The 21015-nt window shown below is 36.3% G+C and overlaps 1 long non-coding RNA gene across 15 annotated transcripts in view; it reads right to left on the bottom strand.

The window, feature by feature from the left end:
• LOC149220915 (uncharacterized) overlaps positions 1–7816 on the bottom strand; it is a 142323-nt gene extending 134507 nt beyond the window's left edge. For 7 of the 15 annotated variants that reach the window (XR_016248791.1, XR_016248790.1, XR_016248783.1 and 4 more), the window contains exon 1: positions 7543–7816. This is a non-coding gene — a long non-coding RNA (uncharacterized LOC149220915). Of the gene's footprint in view, positions 1–6800; positions 7403–7542 lie in introns of those variants that run through there. The other 8 variants (XR_016248795.1, XR_016248789.1, XR_016248788.1 and 5 more) reach the window with 8 other exon arrangements.
• Positions 7817–21015: the final 13199 nt, after the last annotated feature.

Genomic DNA, 21015 nt, shown 5'->3' with positions numbered 1-21015 from the left:
ACTTTCTATTTTTCGAAAGTCACTTCCAAATTGAGATATGATGTACTATTTTTGGAAATTCATATTAGAATTATCAAAAATGAAATTTTATTATAGTTGGTTCAAACGGAATTGAAAGATATGATTTCTTCTAGGAGAAATTCATCCTTGAGCTGCCAAATTTTAACACCTCCCTTTATTTTCAAACTATGCATTGCTCTCTCAGTAAACTCAAATCTAAGAAAGAGGATGTCAAGAAAGGTGAAAGATTAAAAGAGGATGCCCAAAGAGAAAATAGCAATAAAAACCAACAATGTGTTTGGCAACAAAAGAAAAAAATGAACTCTCCTTCATCTAGTAATGGAGAAACTCAAACAATAGCAAAGAGTTGTTTAATTCCCAAGTTGATTCCACAAGTGACTAAGAAATCAAATATAGAAGGAGCTCACTTCATTTTTAGAGCCAAAGAAAATAGTTAGAAGAGGTTTCAATGATGAACTTTATGTGTGGCAGAGGGCAAATGAAGATTTCAATCATATGTTTTGAGAATGTGATATCTCCAAGTCTCTTTGGAAAAACATCTCATCTCAATTCTCCATTTAGTTTTCCCACTCTATGCACTGGAGGGCATCCCTCCTTCGGGAGTTGCATATGCAAATGTTTATCAACCCCTCCAGTCATTACTTGGACTAACCACTCTTTCCTTCCTCCAAGTCAATCATTGTATATATACATTTGCACATAACAAGAGCTCGTATGGAAATTGTTTTTCATGGGTTGATGGAAACTTGCAATTCATGCAGTTCCTAAAGATTTTGACCTTATAAAGTATACTTTAGATGCAAATTATAATGCACAAACTAACCCTTTGGTTCTTCGCTTTTGTCCTTATAAAGTATACTATAGAAGCAAATTATAGTGCACACGCAGACCTTTTGGTTCTTCCATTGTGACTTGGAAAAAGAAGCATATCCTTGTATGATACTTTATGTATCTCTTAAATCTTGTAATATAAGACTCATTTTTTCACAAAAAATAATGATTAATTAAAAATTAAAATAAAATTGCACTTCATTTTCTTATATTTCCTAATGGCCAAATTTTCAACAATAATAGAGTTTTCCTTTCTTTGCATCTCCATGCTTGAAGTTACCTTGTGTTTGGATTGCCCTCTTGTCTTTTAATTGGCCCAAACTTTTCCATCATTTGCCCTCATGCTCTATTATGAAGGTATATTCAAAATTATTTTCTTCATAGTAAAGTGTACTCCTTTGCTTCTCCTAAAAAAGCAATCCTCATAGCTCATCAAATGCCCAAGTTATAACTCTCATTAATAAGTTGAGACTTGTTGCAAATACTTGAAAAGACCAAGGCAACAGTGATGAGATCTTTGTTTTCTATCTTTCAATCTACAACCATAAGTCAATCTATTACATCTTAAGAGTGCATTGAGATGACTAGTGACTAAGTCAACTTCTACCATCTTCAAACTATACAACTTGTTACTCAAATAGACAACTCCAGTTTCGTCATACGAATCATAAAAAGGGTTCAAAGTATCATGAGCTTCTAGAGAGCTCTTTGGATCTTGCACATGTTAGATGTCATTTGAGACTACAATAATAATGATTGCAATGGTTTCCTTAGCACTACCATCATAAGCTTCTTTCATCCACGTCACTTGGTCTTGGCCCCATTCCATCTTCAATGCTCCAAAGCTTCCCCACTATAACAATATTTCTAACCTGGAATTTTTCAAACGACATGGTTCTTGCAATCAAGCTTAGGAATTTGGTAGTGTAGCACCTTGAACAATTTGTGGCATCTAATTCAAGTGTCCTTATTAACGTTCCCATACTTCCATAACATATTAAAATTTATGGCAATAATGTTGGACCTCCTCGATGTGGAACATAATATACCGTTGGTCCAATCTCTTGAACTATTGAACCTCCCCCAACCCCCACTAATATAAAAACTACGTCAAGAATTCCATTAGAATATTACAACTAGCTTTGATGTAAAATTGTGAAGAAAATAGAGATTAAAAAACAAAAAGAGATTAATTCTTTATAAATCTAGCCTAAAATAGATTAACTTATAAAAAAAGAATTGTGTGAGGCGCACTAAAAATAATCTAGTGTTGCAAAGAGCTACTAAAAATAGAAAAATGTGTATTTCCAATGCTTATCATTTATAGGACTTTATGCCAACTAATTAGAAGGCATGCAAGTTATGTGCACGCTTTTTTTCATCAAGATCACAGGCGCTGTATATACTCAACTAATTTTCTGAATTTTATCTTCAAGATAGAGATATTTACTTCTATAATGTAACTAAATAAATTATGAAATGAATCACTGATATGTAATGTGGAACATATACAAGCACAACTCCTTCCAAAACCCATTTTCATTTATAATATTTACATGCAACCATTTGACTGCCTATCAATATTGTAAAGTCTCCAGCCCACTATTGGGTAATGCTACCACAACCACACCACACATATTGCCAAGAATTAACCGCAAAAACGAGACATGCAACATGTTCAAAATGCAGAAATGCAACATTAGCATATACATACCAGTATGCACCATAGTACATAATTACACAGCAAAATAATATTAACAATAAATGCAATATTAATGATAGCAAAGCATATAACCCAAAAACTAGGGTTTCCAACACAAATTCATCAATTCCACAAAAAATCAAACATTAAACATGAACTCTTATCTAAAATGGAATAAGCAACTAGTTGCGGGCTCTCCACATTCCACCTAGCCATAGACCACATGGTTTATCAATCTCAAACATAGGTCACCCTCGAGCTGGGGCTACAACTCCACAAGCAATGGTGTAGAAACCAAATGACAAACTCATATCCATGGGCAAGGTACCTATCCAGCAAACACTGCCCCAACCAGAGGCTCCCGCCGTCCCAAACATGTGCCAGTGGCACACCCCCATTTTTGCGCCCTGTCAATCCCTCAGCAGTGCCCACCTCTCAAAGCCCCTTATGGCCAACCAAAGACGGTCTTAGCTTGGGCTTGTAGGAGCTCATGCTACCCTCCCAACACCTTTCCAACCATAAACCGAAATAGCTTCCAGCTGGCCTAGAACCCCAAAAACACAAGGTTCGCTAGCCAGTTGCATCATAATCGAATACCCATAATGCAATACAATAAAGTATGAAATCCATAATGCCCTCCCTCTCAAGAAAATATATAGCTTTTAAACCTCTCTGCCATGTAGCACTCTTTGAAGCCACATGGGCCCCAAGTGCCCTTTTTCCATCAATACCTGACCAAACACCCTGTTGCCTCTCACCGTGGAGTTGTACTGCCTCCCCATACTCTTTACCATGGAAAGTGCTCCGCAGCCAGCCCATTTTATTAATCTCATATGTACAATAATTTACATCATATTTACAATCTTGGGCCCTTGGCCACTTAGCCAAAAGGACATATATGTATCCAAGCATGTTAACCCCAAAACCTATAAACATAACTACTTGGGCACACAGGCCCGCGGAATAACTCTTACTCACCAACCTAAATAGTCACATGTGTCCAACACACCAACCTAAGTATCATTGTACATATATTTACAACATAAACTGGCAAAGGGTATTACAAATATTGTATCAATCATTCTGGCAATATATATTTTATACTCTCAAATATCAACATGTGATTATGATGTATCATTGTACATATATTTACAACATAAACTGGGAGGGGTATTACAAATATTTTATCAATCATTTTGTCAATATATATTTTATACTTCAAATATCAACATGTGTTTATGATTCTCATGTGATTCTTTACAGAGGATCTATTCCACCTTCCTATGTTTCAAGAGGATTCAAGGACAAAAGGACATAGGGGCATAGGGACAAGTTTCCAGAACCATTGGAGAGACCCTCCAAATTTCGAGGGACAATATATGGGATAGCAAGGTATGGTGCATAGGGAACACCCTCTCTCAAATATATAAAATGTATAGATAATGTCAAAAAAATTAGTAGTTTTATTTCATGTGATCAAGGTTAATCACATATAAACACAATGCAACATTTGATTGCAACTATTTGAAATTCAAATAGGTGAATCCATGCATCACCTAATCCAAGTACAGCTATTTGAAATTCAAATAGGTGAATCCATGCATCACCTAATCCAAGTTGAAACTCCTATTGCTGTAGGCCAAAAAACCAAAAATCTCTACTCCAAACTGTTAAATTATGGTATGTTCTATGCTTAGAGCAGTTTACTTATTTTTCTTCTTATTATCCATAGATTAGCAATCACATATACATTAAGTAAAGTGCATATAGAACATTAAATGATCAACAGAAAACAAGCCAAAACAAGAGACACGAGATGTGGTGGCTAGCCAGGGACAAACCCCAATGCAGGGAAACCCTTTGATCAAATCTTCTTTTATCTTCAATAGTTCAGCAGAGAGAAATAGTACAAAATCTGAATTCTGTAATTTTATATCAGCAGCAGCAAACCCTAGATCAGCGAAGTCAAACTTGGTCAAGCTAGTTGAAATTGACCTCTAAAATACTTGGTCAATTTCTAGTCAACTTGTCCTCGAACAGCCTGAAGAAACAGCCCTTGAACAGCCCCAAAAGTTCAATCAATTTGCAGATTTCTGAAGTCAACTTGCAGCCCTAAACTAGGGCAGTCAACACCGGTCAAACCAGAGGTTAGATCACTTCGATTTTCGTGCCAAAAATTGCGCCTGCCTAGGAGAGGCAACCACACTCAATCCGCACTTCTGAATGGTCAACGCTGGTCAAAGAGATGACTTGCTGTCCTAGCGTCCTTCTTTCTGCGTCTTCCTTGCCCTAGGACATCTTCCTTTCAGCCACACGTGTGAGAGAGAGAGGCTCCTTTTATGCGTAGGAGAGAGAGAGAGAGAAGATGAGAGAATGAATTGTCCAAATGAGGAGGAGTCTCCTGATATTTATATGCAAACGTTGAGTGCGAATAGATGTAACTATTGGGCTTCTGAGCCTACATAAGTTTGTTGGCTGACCTTGACAATTTGTCCATAATCAAAATAAATTCATATCTCCATAAATATATATCGGAATCGGATGATCTTTAGATCAATCCTACAACTCTCGATGAGAGGAATCTAGGAAAAATATCAGAAGCCATAAATAAGGTGATCCACATGGAGTTTGGCCCTAGTTGCCAATTTTAACACAAACGCAAAAGCTTGTATTGATGCGCACAAACTCCTCTCTTACAATTACCCTTGATTCTCTTCACTTGTAAAATAATGTTACGGAGTTCTGGAAGCTTGTACGAGGTTAATAAGATATATGAGACCCATGTATGAAGGAAAAACCAAAGACTCAAAAAAAAACAATTTTTAATGGGATTGATAGCACCTATCTCCAGAGTCCAAACAACATTAATTATTTTCCATTCAATTGCAAGCTTGATCGTCAATAAGTTTTCATGATTTGTCTACTTGGTTATTGCAACAAAATACACCAATAGAGCATATGCATTGCAAACTACCTTCTTAAGACATTTTCAGTTAATGGAATGAGATCCTTCATCGTAACTTTATTTACAGCATGGAAGTTTAAGAGCATTATTATGTTCTTATTTTTATTCTTGGCGATTACCAACAGACTTGACCATTCACTTTTGTCTATGAGATTGATATGTGTTTTGTCCAGAACATTGACCAACAATCTCAACAATTCCTTGATTTTTAAGTTAAATTCATGCAATATGGTGATCAGCAAGTCCATTTGGAACATCTAATAATTCAACATGGTGTAATCTTCTTTTAGCACTGTTCCTTACAATGGAAAGACATCTTAATATTCAAAAATATTTGCCCAAGGTCGAGTGATAGTAGTAAATTTCTCGTAGTGACCCGTGAATTGAATGGCTTAACACATATTTTGATTGTTTAAACCTTCAGCTTATCAACACATTTTCTATAGAAGAGGACTGTTTAATTGTGGTAGGATAGCCTGGATCACCAGAATTTAATGACTATTTTAGAAATCACTAATAACCAAAGAAACTGATAATTGTGTTTCTCTATTGTACTCCCTTCAAAAGGTGGGAGTGTTTGATTGCCTGGAATTTTAAGTCTATATCACCAAAGAAGTAATATACAGATAAATCGATAATCTTTCTAAGCTGTATTTCTCCTATATGCTTAGCCTAACATCATGGTGTTTTAGAAAAATGTCAACCAGAACAACTAGGCAGTCTCCTCCCCAAAATCTAATATTGCAATTTTATCCCAAGTTTCAGTTTTGGAATAATAGAGCTACTAGCTGAGTACATAACGATGCCATAACGCACATCATTGCAGTGTCTCTTCCAAATGCTCAACATATGGTTGAATGCAAACTGCTTCGTGGTCAGATATCATAAGCTGAATGTACTGCTCCCAACCAAATCACTTTGAATTCCCCGATTATTGTAAAGCGGGCTTAGGAAGTAAACCAAACAGCCACATTTTTATCACATAATAATCTGAATTTAACAGATTAGAGGGCACAAATTTTCCAGTATAATAAGAGCAATCTTTCCAGTTTAAAATAAGAAAAACATCATAAACTAGTAAACAACACTAGATATTACTTTATACTTGCGAAAGTGAAAAAGTTGAACTAGCTGATTATAGTTCTACTAGGATAGAAGTTCGAAAATGTGATGCAAGAACTAATAAGAGATTTTGCTATAAACACTGGCACGAGGGTTTCAACAAAAATATTACAGACTACGAGATTAACTTGTCCTTGTTCATCGGTGGACTGTCAAATCTTTGCGCCAGAAAATTATTTATACTATATGGGGTTTGTATAATGGATGAATAAAGTGTACCAAAAACGATATGGATTTGGTCACGACAACCTGGTTATTCTTTTGCTTCAAAAAAATTTAATAAATAAAAATAAAAAATAAAAATTAATCTGGGCAATATGTTTCGAGAGTTTCCAGGGGGACAAAACCGCCATATTTTTCCAGGAATCAAACCCGTGAGGGCCTGCAACAGAGCCCGGCTCTCACCAACCCAGCTTGCCTTTTGTGACTACTCGATTGCTTTAAAGTTATCGTTTGCAGTAAACACCTATGATCAAACATTAGGTTCTCTGATAGCCTGCCTAGCAATTCGGTTCAGTTCATTACTTCAAATCCTTGAAAGGAAATTCTAAAAAACCCTACGCAGATTCGACTCTGGTAAGATAATTGTACCAAAATCCTGAGAAGCACTTAAATAAATCCTGATCAGGTTTTATATGTCTCAGACACATTCCATGATTCCTAGAAACGACTCTGAAAATTCATAAACATATAGAACCTTTAAATGAGAATCTTAACGGAAAAAACGAGCTCTCCAATAAAGCAAAGAAAAATGGAGGAGCCTACGGGAAAATAAAATCTCGTTCGTTAACAGTAAAATAATGGAAGAGAATGAGATAAAGGTGACAAAGAATGCCAGCCTAGTTTAAAGCTTTTTTCGTTCTGAAAAAAGAATGCCAGCCTAGAGCTGGAATAATCGTACCTCAGAGTTGAAATCATCCATTTATTTGGTACGCAGAAACGAAATCGTTGAAACAGACGGGCTACCCATTTTGGTTGTGCTTCACTTCTGCTATTAATGTCGTCTCGATCCAGGGAAATTTATCAAATACAAAGTAATAAATTCAATGGAATTTACCGATTAAGATTGGATTATATAAACTTAAAATAATGAATAAAATTATTAATTCATCACCATATGTTCTTTGAACATCTCCTTAAAATTATCTTTACCGATCCATTCTCACTATATTCGTGAGAAGTTATGCGGGGAGCAAAAGGTTTTATATGGGTGTAGTTTAAATATTATAGGTTTTGGATTTTTTTTTGTTATAATCTAGTAAAAGTATGGGTTAAATTTTAATATTTGTTAAAATAAATTGGTTAAATTTTAATATTGGTTATTTAAAATATGTTTTTTTTTTATTAAATATATGGTTTTAATACATGAAAAATTTGGAACATTAAGACTGTGGAATGTTCACAATTTAAATGTGTGATTCCAATTCCAATAAATCTTTTCAAGATTGTGAGTAAAATAGACATGAAAATATATCAACAAACTTTCCAAAACTTATAATATAGACTATTAATTTATATTTTGTTATCAAAACAAATTGATATATATAATATTATGTTATTATTTTAAATTTCATAAAATTTTTAATTTACAACATTTTAAGAAAGCAAATTTGTCTATATTATATCATATTTATATTATTGTTTTAAATTTCATCAATATTTTTAATTTATAATATTTATTATTTTATTATATAATATTATTTAATGACTATTTACAATATGTTAGGAGTTTTTATAATTTTCGAAATGGAGAGTTTTAAAAACCAATTGTATAAGATGGTTAATACAATGGTTTTAGTTTTTTCCCCATATATTGTTTCCTGAAGATGCATTAGGTTGAATTTCAATTTGGCAAAACACGTTTGAGGGTTGGTTTTCCTATTGTTCCCCACTCTTTGCACATTTATGGATGAAATAATTATGGTTATGATTTTTAAATGTTTCTTGTATTTTAAAGATTATTTTGATTATTAATTATTATTATTTTAAAATCTTTTTGTCATTTTTTTTTTTTTTTTTGCTAGGTGTATGATTTTTTACTTACAAATTATTATTGTTTAAGGTTAAATCACTTAAATTTTTTTATTATATTTATGGGCAGTGTGAATCTTAGCCCTTGAATTATACCCAGGGATTTTCACTCCATTCTCATCCAAAGTAAAGCATTCTAAATATTGGGATATGGAAATTACTTAAGGATTAATAATTATTTCAAAATTCCACCCCCCCCATGGTAAGTGAACAATCATGCAAACGGGTTCATGGGATGTTGCCAACCATTATACTAATTAAATGATATCTGCATTTGGCACACAATAGACCTTTGGGTGCATGCATGACCACTTGGGTTTTTTTGCCACAATCAGTTTGGTTTGTGGCACAAATTAGGTTGCTTCACCACACATCCCTGCATAATCGCATTTTGGCAACTTTGCATAGCCCTTAATGGCGGTGGCTCTGGGAAACAAGTTAGATGATAAATTCATAATTGCACTAAGGTATGTGAATTTGTTTCATCTGACATCTCCATTCATTCTTGTTTTGGTTTACATTTATCTCCCTTGTTTATGCTCTATGAGGTACTAAACTTTCACTAGTAAGGTTAGTACTCTAGGCATGGTTTGGCATTGTTTCATTGTGTGATTGGTTATCCTTTTCCCTTTTAGTAATCAATCATCCATCCCTTTACTTGAACCCTTTATAACAGTTCAACCCATAAGCTTTTATGTTCCATCATGACTTTCCTTGATTCTGGTCTGCTATGTTTGGTCTTCTTCTACATTATCTTGGGGTGGCCACCTCCTTTTACATTAATAGACTATAATCTTTTCAATTCCCTATTCTTTGACATCACTTTGATCTTGGTACTTTGTATTCTAATGGTTATGGTCCTTCGTGCGACCTTCATGAATGCATGTGGTAGATCACAAGGGTGGCATATGGCCACATCCCCTATCTTGTGTACGCGGTGGGACAATAGTCATGCACCCCCCTTCACAACTTATCCCTTCTTTGACACACCATCTAGGAACTTCAACATATAATCATTGTCCCATAAAACCCTTTAAGATTAAATTATGACATTTTATCAATAATACAATCAACAGTATTCATGTTAACACTAGTCCAATTTCATTTTCCACAAAACAACATAACATGACATCATTTAAAACATCTTGTGAACTAATGGCTTGTTAAAATTACCAATGACACATCTCTCATTCTCATTTATGGTGATAATACTAGTATGCAAAATATTTGTGTGCCCATATCAAAAGCATATTTAAATGACAATTATATATGTTGTATATATACATATCATTTTATCTATTCAACGTAGATAATTGTCATTTAAATATGATTTTGATATGGACACAAAAATATTTTGCATACTAGTATTATCACCATAAATGAGACACCTTCAATAAGGCTTTGTAACCCAAAATTTATCTCTCCCTTATGCTACTTGACCTTTTTGCTACTAGAATGACCACATCTAAGAATGACGAGGGTGGTGTAAGGGAGGTCTGGCCAGTACTGGGCTCACCCCCCTTCCCAACTTGTCCCTTCTTTTACACCCCATCTAGGAACTTCAACATATAACAATTGTCCCATAAAACCCTTTAAGATCAAATTATGAGATTTTATCAATAACACACTCAATAATATTCATGTTAACACTTCACACACACACACATATCGTAAATTGATTTGTATTACCTTAAAATATCAAATTGCATCAGTCTTTCCACAAGTACAACAAACAACGATAATTTACTTCCTTCCTAGATTTAGATCCCAGGTTTGTTGATGAGACAACAACGATAATTCCTTGAGACGCTTCCACTGTCGAATGTTATGGCATATTTATTATTTCTTTGTCACCATTTGAGTGATATGATTTGTGGGTTTGTTTGTTCCCACTCATTATCATTGCCATTATTATGGTTGAGTCTCTTTCCTTGTCTCTTTCCTTGACTCTTTCCTTATTGATCAAAGGATGAGCTTCCTCTGTTGATGGTTTAGATGGCTCCACATGAGACTAAGTTGAGTTTGAAGGTGTTGATTTGGTACTAGTTGACTATTGTTTCTATGTGTTATCTTGCTTGTGAGTCGCAATAGTCTTGGATCCATTGGTTCCTTTGGATTTTGTCATTCGTGGTTCTTTTTCTTAGCATCAGGGTGTGCATAGGGCCCTTATGAAAAGGGACAAACATTCTTAAGATGACCAGGCTACTGACAAGTCCTATAGCGAAAAGTAGTGTTTTCATAATCCACTAGTTAAGAATAAACTCTACCCCTCCATTTGAGAAGGATTTTATCAGGCAATCCTTTAGTAAGTTCCACTTCAATACATATGTAAACAAATGTGAGAATTCCTTTTGCAATCCTATCAGTGTCGATTTTGATGAGACAACCTAGTAAGTTTCCCACATCTTATAAGATATATGGATGTGATAAATGGATGGGCAGATCGGGGAGCCTTACCTAAACTGGGGTTGTTAGAGCTGACATGAAAAGAGGATTAAAATTAGGAAACCAAGTTTGATAGGAGAGGCTAAAGCGGCCCCAAAACCAAGGTCCCTGATCAAAGACCTTCTTCTTGTCTTCTAAATTATTGAAGAGCACCACAAAGAATCCCTTTGAGCATAAATGAAACATTGTATTTTGAGACCAATTTTGGTGTACCCACTCCTAAAAACAGATGTTGTGGGCCAAAAACCATTGAAACTACAATTAATCACTTCTCCTTCATAATCTACAACCACAAATATACATATAACGTTATCCACTTCAGGAGAAGGGATTTCCACTAACTATTCCACCACTAATGTAGGTCTAGAGATATCTTTAGGGTTTGGCAGTGAAGGTCTTGATTTTAGGGCATCCTTAAAGGATTTAGGTTGGGATGAGGACGACACTCTCCAACCTTTGGCTCCACCTCTTAGTATTGATACAATATAAATCAAGGCATCCTTGGTAATGGTGCACTCGTTGAGAGATTTATGATCATGAAGTTGTCAACCTCCATGTAGGAGCCAAATATAGCCATCTGGGATTCTCACCCAATCCTATATCCTAGTTGTGAGTGAGGAGACAACATATGTGGCTTTAACCTTCAAATAAAGGGAACCCCTCGAGATCGGTTTCACAAATATTGTAAAATTCGCCAAATATAGGGTAATAACCTCATACAACAAACATGATTTCCCCCGGTGACCACCATCAAGTGCGTATTGCTAAGGAGTGAAGAAAATATCAACAGAGGGTGTCAAGTCCTATAGTAAGGGGGGCCTTGAGATACGAGGTTACATCAATGATCCATATTGGATCATTACATTGTTTTCCATCCATATCGATGAATTCAGAGTAGAAAAAGTGGAGGAATCATCTCATGGGACCATTTTTACCGGCGGGACCCATTTTGGCAAAATGAGGTCTGAAACCTTTCGAGAGTATTTTGAGGCATCAAATGACATTTTTTTGGAGTAAAAATTTGTTGCTTTAGCTTGACATCTTTTCATGTTATTCTGCACGCATAGATCTTTCCAACGGTGTAAGAAGTGTGTCAATCAAAGTCCGTATGCAAAAGTTATGTCACTCAAAAGTTGATCTTCCTGTTTTCACACCTATAGTTAGGGAGGATGTCGCGTCAGCCCCCATTATTCATGGAAAAGGGGCTAGCCACGTGTTTTTGATGTAAAAGACTCTAAAAAAATTATATTATAACTCTAGTTAAGAGTTTATGTAGTCAAACTTAACCACTAGTTGGCTATCGTGTTGTGTTATAACCGAGCCAATAGGAGGAAGAGGCATTCCATTCTTCCAAGAGAATTTTGCTCCATAGTTGAGCAATGATAGCCAGGAGATATAGGAGGTAGAGCACACAAAGAGGATCTATGCATTGTAGCAGCCCTCGGGCCACAGGCATTACTTCTTTGTACCTGCAGCCTTATTTTCAGACAGGGAAAGAGAGTGGAGCGGCCTCACCTTCTAGTTAGGTTTTCTCCTAAAAGGGTTTCCCAAAGAATACTTTGTGTCTTATATGTATGTGTGAGCTTATTTTGCGTTCTCTACTTTTATGCATAATTTCCATTTGCATGCATGCACTAATTACAGTTAAATTTACAGATTTGGAAGTTTAATAAAATTGTAATAGTGTAAAAAAAATTAGAATTTTAATATATTTTATTAGATCTATTGTGACGAACTTTCAAGTGGAATATCCACAGCAATTGACGGATCAATCAATCCCAACAAAAGGCCTCCAATGCATGTTTGACGTAAACAACTAAGCTCAGTTGCACACGAGTAGGGAGCATCATGAGGATTCCATGGCCCACCGTTATGCCTAATCTAGGCCCTACCTTAATAGAGACAACTTTCATGGCTCATGTTCCATCAGGTGGGGGAAAACCTACAATTTTTGTAGAGATCCCTTCTTCCCCATAGAGGAGGATGAAACCAAGGGTTTGTCTCTCCTCTCACTCCTCTTTCTTGTATACTCTGGTTGTTATTTGCAGAAATCTCAACAAATCCCAAGACTGACATTTGCGGATATCGATCTTATGAATAACGCCAAATTCAAATTTATTGCCATGCACTTTGATCTTCATGTAATATCCCATTATTTTTCCATTGGAGGGTCGAGATCTAAATCTTGGGGGAAAATTCACTACCGCTGCCTAAACTGAGTCTACCATTCCCTTCTCATCGAAAACCCTAACTTTTTTAGATGTCCCAAATTTTTATAGAAATATTATTTTACACGGGACTTAGAAAAAATAATATATTACATAAAAATAGTTTATGATTTTTTTTGTAAGGAGAGCAATACATAATGAATTTATTGAAAAGACAAAACTACATTTTGTAGATGTATTTGCATGTTTCACAAAAATCCCTATGTAAAAACAATCTTTGAATATCATTGCGTTGAGAGGCCCTCTTGAGCAGATGTTGTAACGTAATGTTTAACATTTTGACCAAGTCAAATTACATAAAAACAAAAACAAAACAAAACAAAATAAAATAAAATAAAGAGATTAGTATAATACAATGTAAACCTTTTAACTCAGTCAAAAAAAATAAGAAGTAAAAATAACCCTATATAAAAAATTTAAAAAATGGCCCATGGTATTGAGAACACATGGTATTCATGTGGAATATAGCCTATTTAAAGGGGGAAATTAAATCAACCTAGATCCATCTTAATTATGAATCTACCAAGCATCGAGAGGGATCAAATCTCTTGAGATGCAAACCTTTACATAATAAATTTAGTATATGTATTTCAATATTTCACAAAATCCCTAGGTAAAAACAATCTCTAAATATCGTGTAATTCAAGTTGAAAAATGTATAAACTAGTGCAACCATATAATTGAAAGGCATAGTCTAACTTTTAGACGAAATGGCTTTTTGGTTGGAATTTGACAATACAATTTCTAGTGGGATTGAGATTTCTTGTTGTTTAAAATACACTTTTGAATGCATAAATGGATTTAGCAGCATGAAAAACTCTTTGAGGCACTCAGTGTTTGCAAATTAAACAACTTAAACTTATGATTTTTAAAAATATGTACTGGATTTTGAACAAAACCACATTTTATATATGTATTTTAGTATTTCACAAAAATCCCTATGTAAAAACAATCTCTAAATATCGTGTAATTAAAGTTGAAAAAAGTATAAACTAGTGCAGCAATATAAATTAAAGGCATAGTCTAACTAATAGATGAAATGCATATTTAAATGGATTTAGTAGCATGAAAAACCCTTTAGGCACTCAGTGTTTTCAAATTTGACGCAAGGCTCCCTGGAATAGGGTTACCTGCGTGTATTAGTCTTCAAAACTTTACGGTTAAGGTCCCTTTAAATAAACCCTGATGGAATGAATTCATTACAATAGCCCAGTCTTTACTAGACCCATCCTTTCTATCGGGACTCATTTACCCTCATAAACCTTTGTTTAATCTTTTATTAACCCAAATCTTTATGTCGCATATATAATTAAACCTCCACACTTTCCTTTGGACTTAACTCGCAAAACCTCCTATCGGCGCTTAATTCATTACAAACCCTTTATAAGGGAAATACACATAAAACATACGATTCATACCTTTTCCTGCTTTAGTATGGGTTTGCACTTTTCCCGATGCACCCTTTATCGCTGATCGCAATCGACGTCCCCGCGGGTATCTTTAACATATGACTCCTTCACATCCTTAATGTGATAGCCTTCCGGAACTCAAATCATATAAAATTGTGCCTATAACGTTATTAAGTCTGCCATACATTGCATATTACATTATCCATCAGCTGATACTACTCCATTGACTATTTGCGATGCCAACAAAACCTCCAATCGCATCGGCTATCGCATGTCGCACTTCCAAAGGCCCAAGGTTATTCAACTTCGCATTTCAATGTTCCGATGTGATATTTATTAAAGCCCCCTCCATCGTTGATCAGACCTACGATCTAACGGTCAGTGTTCCTTCTCATATCACAAGTCGCAATCACTAATTGCTTGGGCCGGGGTTCATTGCTCACGAAGCATTCCTTTGCTTTCCTCCGATGCGATATAACTCCATTCACACGATCAAATCTCAACTATTGATCTATCAGATCCAACGGTCCCTGAGTATCAATGCTTCACTCCTTCATTTGTCTCCTTACTTGGTTTTTTTTTACGCCATTTTCAATGTTTTCTGTGGTTTCCGGGGTTCTTCAGGGTTCTCGTCCTTCCGCTCTCCTGTTGTGCGACTCCCTCCTGAGCTTTCCTCTGCGGGTTTCTCAAATCATTATCATTCCAGGACTTTACTTTGGTCCTTCAAATGGATTCAAAGATCCATTACGATCCTCTGTCTTGTTCTTCTCCACTGTGTATCCTGCCAAACTCTGCCTGCATACATATGTTATACAAAATCACTGATATACTCATAAATTATCAGTCGATGCTCAAAATGCACATTTACATAGTGTTGGAATTAAATCTTTGTTTATGTATATACAACAAATGATTACATAACAAGACTCTTTGTCTCTCTCTGGCCTGTTCTTCTAATTAGTGGCCTATGTTCCTCTCTTGCTCGTAGGCTTACAATCATACTCTAATTTGGCTAACCCCTTACTCTTCTTTCTTATTCCCTTTTTAATACATCATTAGCAGTTTCTTTTATAGTTCGAGGAATTGTTCCTCAGTTATGAAACAGTTTCTTCAAACTAATTCCTATCTAATCCTATTTTGTCTAATTCAAAAACTAACAATGGCGGATTCAGCCTTAATTTAAAATGACACAAAATGAAACTAAGTGAAACAGAAATTTGAAGTGTTTTTCTCTCTATTTGTCAAAATAAAACGAAAATAAAATAAAAATAACAAGAAACATCTCCCAACTGTCGCCTCTTCATTCGGATGCTCCTGCATCAAAATTAAACAACCTAAACTTATGATTTTTAAAACTATGTACCGGATTTTGAACAAAATTAACAAAAAAAGGCCTAACCCTAAGGGTGTTGAGGAAATTTAACCACATGACCTCCCAATGACGAGGAGCAACTTGACCAATTGAGCTAGCCCTCAAGGCTAATTAAATTATAACTTTATTTTAAATTATTATTATTATTAATTATAAAAAGAAATAATATATAAGTTAAACATGTATACATTTAAAAAACATGCAACATGATATTTAAACATGGAGATTTTGAATTTGTAAATAGACTTTGTTACAATGCCATGGCTTATCAATACCACATGCCCAAAAAACCACAACTCACTTCATATGACACTTATTCACATGACATTTTTTTAAATTAATAATTTTAATTAAAAGGGCAAAAAGAGCATAACTAGCTTGAAAATAAATCTCAACTTTTGATTTGTTTATACTATTAAGAATATTCTAGAATATTCCATGGAAGTTAAACCCCTATCATCTATCTAATAACTATTGATAAATTAAATTAAAATTTTGGATACCTATTCCAAAATAGACACGCGACCTAAATAGTATAATCAGTATATCTAACTTTCAATTATATAATTTCTTTCATTACCATTAAATGAATTGTTTTAAAATTATGGAATTGCCCTCACAATCTTGTAGAATTTTGGCTAGCCCCTCAAAGGGATGCCATCATTTTGAAGCCGTGCATTTTTGCAGCTCTGGCTTGATTCATCGGTATATTATGCCATAAAAACTAGTAAAGAATAATCTTTGTAATCTTAAGACACTCAACATGTGTTATTGGGCTGGTTTCCCCATGAGGTGACCCATAAAACTAGGAAAAACAATTTGTAATTTTTTTACACCATAAAATAAAGTCGCACCTTCACAACAACAACAACAAAAACATTTTTATAATAGATCCCATCTCATAATGTGTCTATTTTTTTTGGTAAGTCAACAAAGATTCATTATATTACTAAATAAACATAAAGTACAAAAATGGCAGCTGGTCTGCGAGATTGGAAAACAGATTAGCTGCAGAAAAAGATTGTCTTGATCACACTCTTATCTAGGCACACCATCAATTTTTTTGGTCTTTGATATCTCTTATACAATTCAAAACCTTTGCCTACTACTGTTATTGGCAAGTCTGCTTACTTGAATATACTAACCACTTTGTTCTGCAGACCTAAACTTTATCAAAGAACTACCATATTGCCTATAAAAGAAAAAAACAAAATTAAACAAAAGCTTAGTCGACACCATGAGAAACTGACAATAGGTTCCCCCATGCACAAACCTCATTTAGCTGGGGTAGAGGCCATCTCCAGACCCGCAATAAGATCTTCCACAAGAGCTATTATTGGATCCTTTGGAGCCATCGGTAGATGGCCTCCTGCGTCGCTGGCCTCCTGAACTCTATATTTCCTTAGACAGGTTAGAGCCCCTTTCTCTTCCCCCAACGTGATATCCACTTTGTCAATATACTTATGATAGATTGAGAACATAGTATTCATATCCCCAATTCTACCATCCTACAATTTTTCTATATTCATCATACCCTTCAAAACTTCTTCAATTCCACTAAGGCGTTGGTTAATATCTTTTAACTAAATCTTTGTCTTAAGTTGCCTCCTATCCCTCTCCTATGTTGCTTCCACTTGTAGCTTTGCCACTACAGTCTTAACATTCCGTGCGGTCTCTAGAGTCTTGTGGTGCATAGTCGCCCGCATTCTGGATTTCCCGGTGTCAATAATCCAGTCCACTTCTTCCTCTATTCTACTGTTCGGGACAACCCTTCGTTGCCTTTGAACCTCATTCTCCCAGACTTGCACAATCTCTTTTCCTTTTTGCAGGATTGTCGCACAACATCCCTCACCACTGCCTACATGTGTGACCTCTTACTGGATCCAGTGCCCTCAGCATCCACTCGGGGTCTACCTCTCGGCCTATTGCTTGTTCGTGTGTGCCTGCGGGCACTCTCCCTTTCATTCACCCCTCTCAGAGGTTTGTACAGAGTAATAATTTCCATGAACATGCTCGTGTAAGCCGCCCCTTTTAATGTCCAGCCTTCCCACTCCTCTCATCGTTCTCATTTATTATTAATGAGTCGACCTGAATGACAATCAAATACGATGGAAATCCCTTCCTCCCCATATTCAACTATCATTTTGTCTTTATACTACAAGCACATATCTCTTCTCGCATCCCAATTATCCCCTACTTGTCTTTCCATTATGATGGTTTAATCATCGCATAACCAGGTGGGTCATTATCCTGATTCGGTCCCTCACCCTCTCTATCTTCCTGCCTTAGTGACGCGGAGTTATCTCGCTCTGCCAACTTATAACATTCATACTTTAGTTAACCATCTGGCAACTCCTCCCACGCCACTTCAATTAACGTATGGATTCTCCCTACCCCTTCATTTGCCACCATGTCTGCCAATGCATTCGTTGATCTTCAGATGATCCAGGATCTTTTACTTATACATGCATTAGAGTTACATGAAACATAGCTTATTAACCATGGAACTTAAAGGCACAAAAAACAATGTGGAAATAACACAATAAACATGAAAACCATGACACAATGATTTGATTACAGAGTTCGTCCAATTTGGACTACGTCTTTGGGCCCTGCTCAATAGTGGGGAGGCCTTCTTTCATTAAGTGGCATAAAAAGAGATAAATGTACAAGCAACATTCTTTACAATCCTTATACCTCCAAGCTGGAAGATGGACGAAGAATGGAGAGCCCAGCTTCAGAAATAGGCAGTACCACTGAAATCCTAGCGAAAAACGTGCAAAAACGCCTCTCCAAACACCCAATTTGGATAATTAGGTCTTCTACAACTTCTCGAAACCTCCCTGATGCTCAAGGCGAGGTCCTGGCCTACTGCTAGTCAGGGTCTATTGTGCACTACAGCTCCTGAGCTAATCGGCCATACCTCCCCTTCTTCCGAAACAAATGGTCTTTTATATAAGCATGGTGGCAAATCCCTCAATACCTGGGCAGTTTCCAACCATAGACCAAGTTAAGCAGGCGGGTTTGATTCCCAACAAAGGTTCTCAAGCCTAAATAAGACATGGCAACAACCTTACAAATATGGCGAAACTCCTTGTAAACTATGCATTTAACTCGGCGGCATGACTATCAGTGTTCCCCGCAATCGGCGAACAAACCCAACACCCATACATCAAGCGCTTTGCAGACCCATCAGGATTAGTAAACATAATTCATAGAGTATCGGGTCCGGAAGCCCCTGTCGCAAATCGTAATCGACACTTTCCGTTGGTGTATCGACCCAAACCTTTGTGATAATAGCAGACCCGTCGAGATTATTAAACATAATGCATAGAGTATCGGGTTTGGAAGCCCCCATGGCAAATCGCAATCGACGCTTTCCATCGGTGTATCGACCCAAACCTTTGTGATAATAGTGGACCCGCTGGGATTATTAAACATAATGCATAGAATATTGGGTCCAAAAGCCCCCATCGCAAATCACAATCGACGCTTTCCATCGACGTATCGACCCAAACCTTTGCGATAACAGTGAACCCACCGGGGTTATGAAACACAGTGTATAAAATATCGGGTCCAAAGCCCATCGCAAATTATAATCGACAAATCCTAGGGTGGTGCTCCATATGACTACTCCTGCTGCGATTTGCGATTTGATCGCAGCGCAACCTTGGCTCCGTCGAGGGTCGATTCTTTAACACTTGCCTTTTGCGATTGCGATATGCGATTATCGCATCACAACTTGCTTAGCGCTGATTTTCCTTAAGTTGCTTCTTCCTCTTGCTGCGATTTGTGATATGCGGGACCAATGGCAACATGCCACTTCATGCTTCGCCATTCGCTGAGACTTTTGCCACGTCATCTCCTCCTGCCACCTGGACAAGTCAAACATGAACTTTGACTTGCTCTAACTTCTTCATATGAACTCGGATTTGAGTGTCGTTCGCGTTGTTGGAATTAGGATGACGAGAAATTTGATCCAATGCTAAGTTTATCCAAATTCTACCACTTTGAGTTTTGAGCCTTCTTACTATGGTACTTTCTGAAGATCCACCTGGATCAATCCTCCCCACTGAGAGTTTTTGGACCGCCAAAATCCTTATTAGTCAATTAGAAAGTGAGGAAATTGCTCCCTCACCTTTTTCTTCATCCATCGAGCTTTACTCAGATGCATTCCTTTTGAAGCCCACACGAATGTAAAAACATTAACACATCCAGCACACTGGTTGTGTCCTCGCCAATCCACACTTTCAACCACCTACACGCAAAGCTGGTACATCCTTTGCAATCATATACAAACCACACATCACTCAAACAACCCCTCACTTACCAAGAGTTTATAGCACACACTCTTTGGTTAAGGATTACATAATAAAACACCAATACCTCAACTACTCATACGAAAAGGCCACAAACATCATCGTTGCGTTTTGATGTGACAAAAACGCACATCATCACTTTTACATTTACTTACAACACATGATTTACAAATCATGGCCATAACAAGCTAATATATCTAAAAAAAACATATTTTACTTAATAAAGAATACCGTCATGAATGTGGTGGATTCGTTTGTTGATCATTTTCACCCGTTGGCTTCTTTGTCGATACATTCTTTCAATGGAACATATTGTATGTGGCTCCCTGGTGTCCCACCTCATTGCAATGACTACCACAGTTATTTCTCCTCCAAACTTTTTGAATCCTATTGCAGCGCTTTCCCCTGATGTGCCTCTAATAAGGGTTTATGGATCCCTCACTGTCATTAGAATGTGGTGAGATGCCCTCATCATATGTCGTTGGTATGTCACTGGCTATTTTGGAGGATTCCCCAAATTCCTTCTTGACATACCCGAGTCCTGCATGACAAGGCAATTCCTCCACTTAG

This window comes from Pinus tabuliformis, chromosome Q (assembly GCF_031772625.1).
Source record: "Pinus tabuliformis cultivar Carrire ecotype Pingquan chromosome Q, CPIR1, whole genome shotgun sequence".
NCBI classification, from domain to species: domain Eukaryota; kingdom Viridiplantae; phylum Streptophyta; class Pinopsida; order Pinales; family Pinaceae; genus Pinus; species Pinus tabuliformis.
This window is presented reverse-complemented; position numbering and strand designations above follow the sequence as displayed.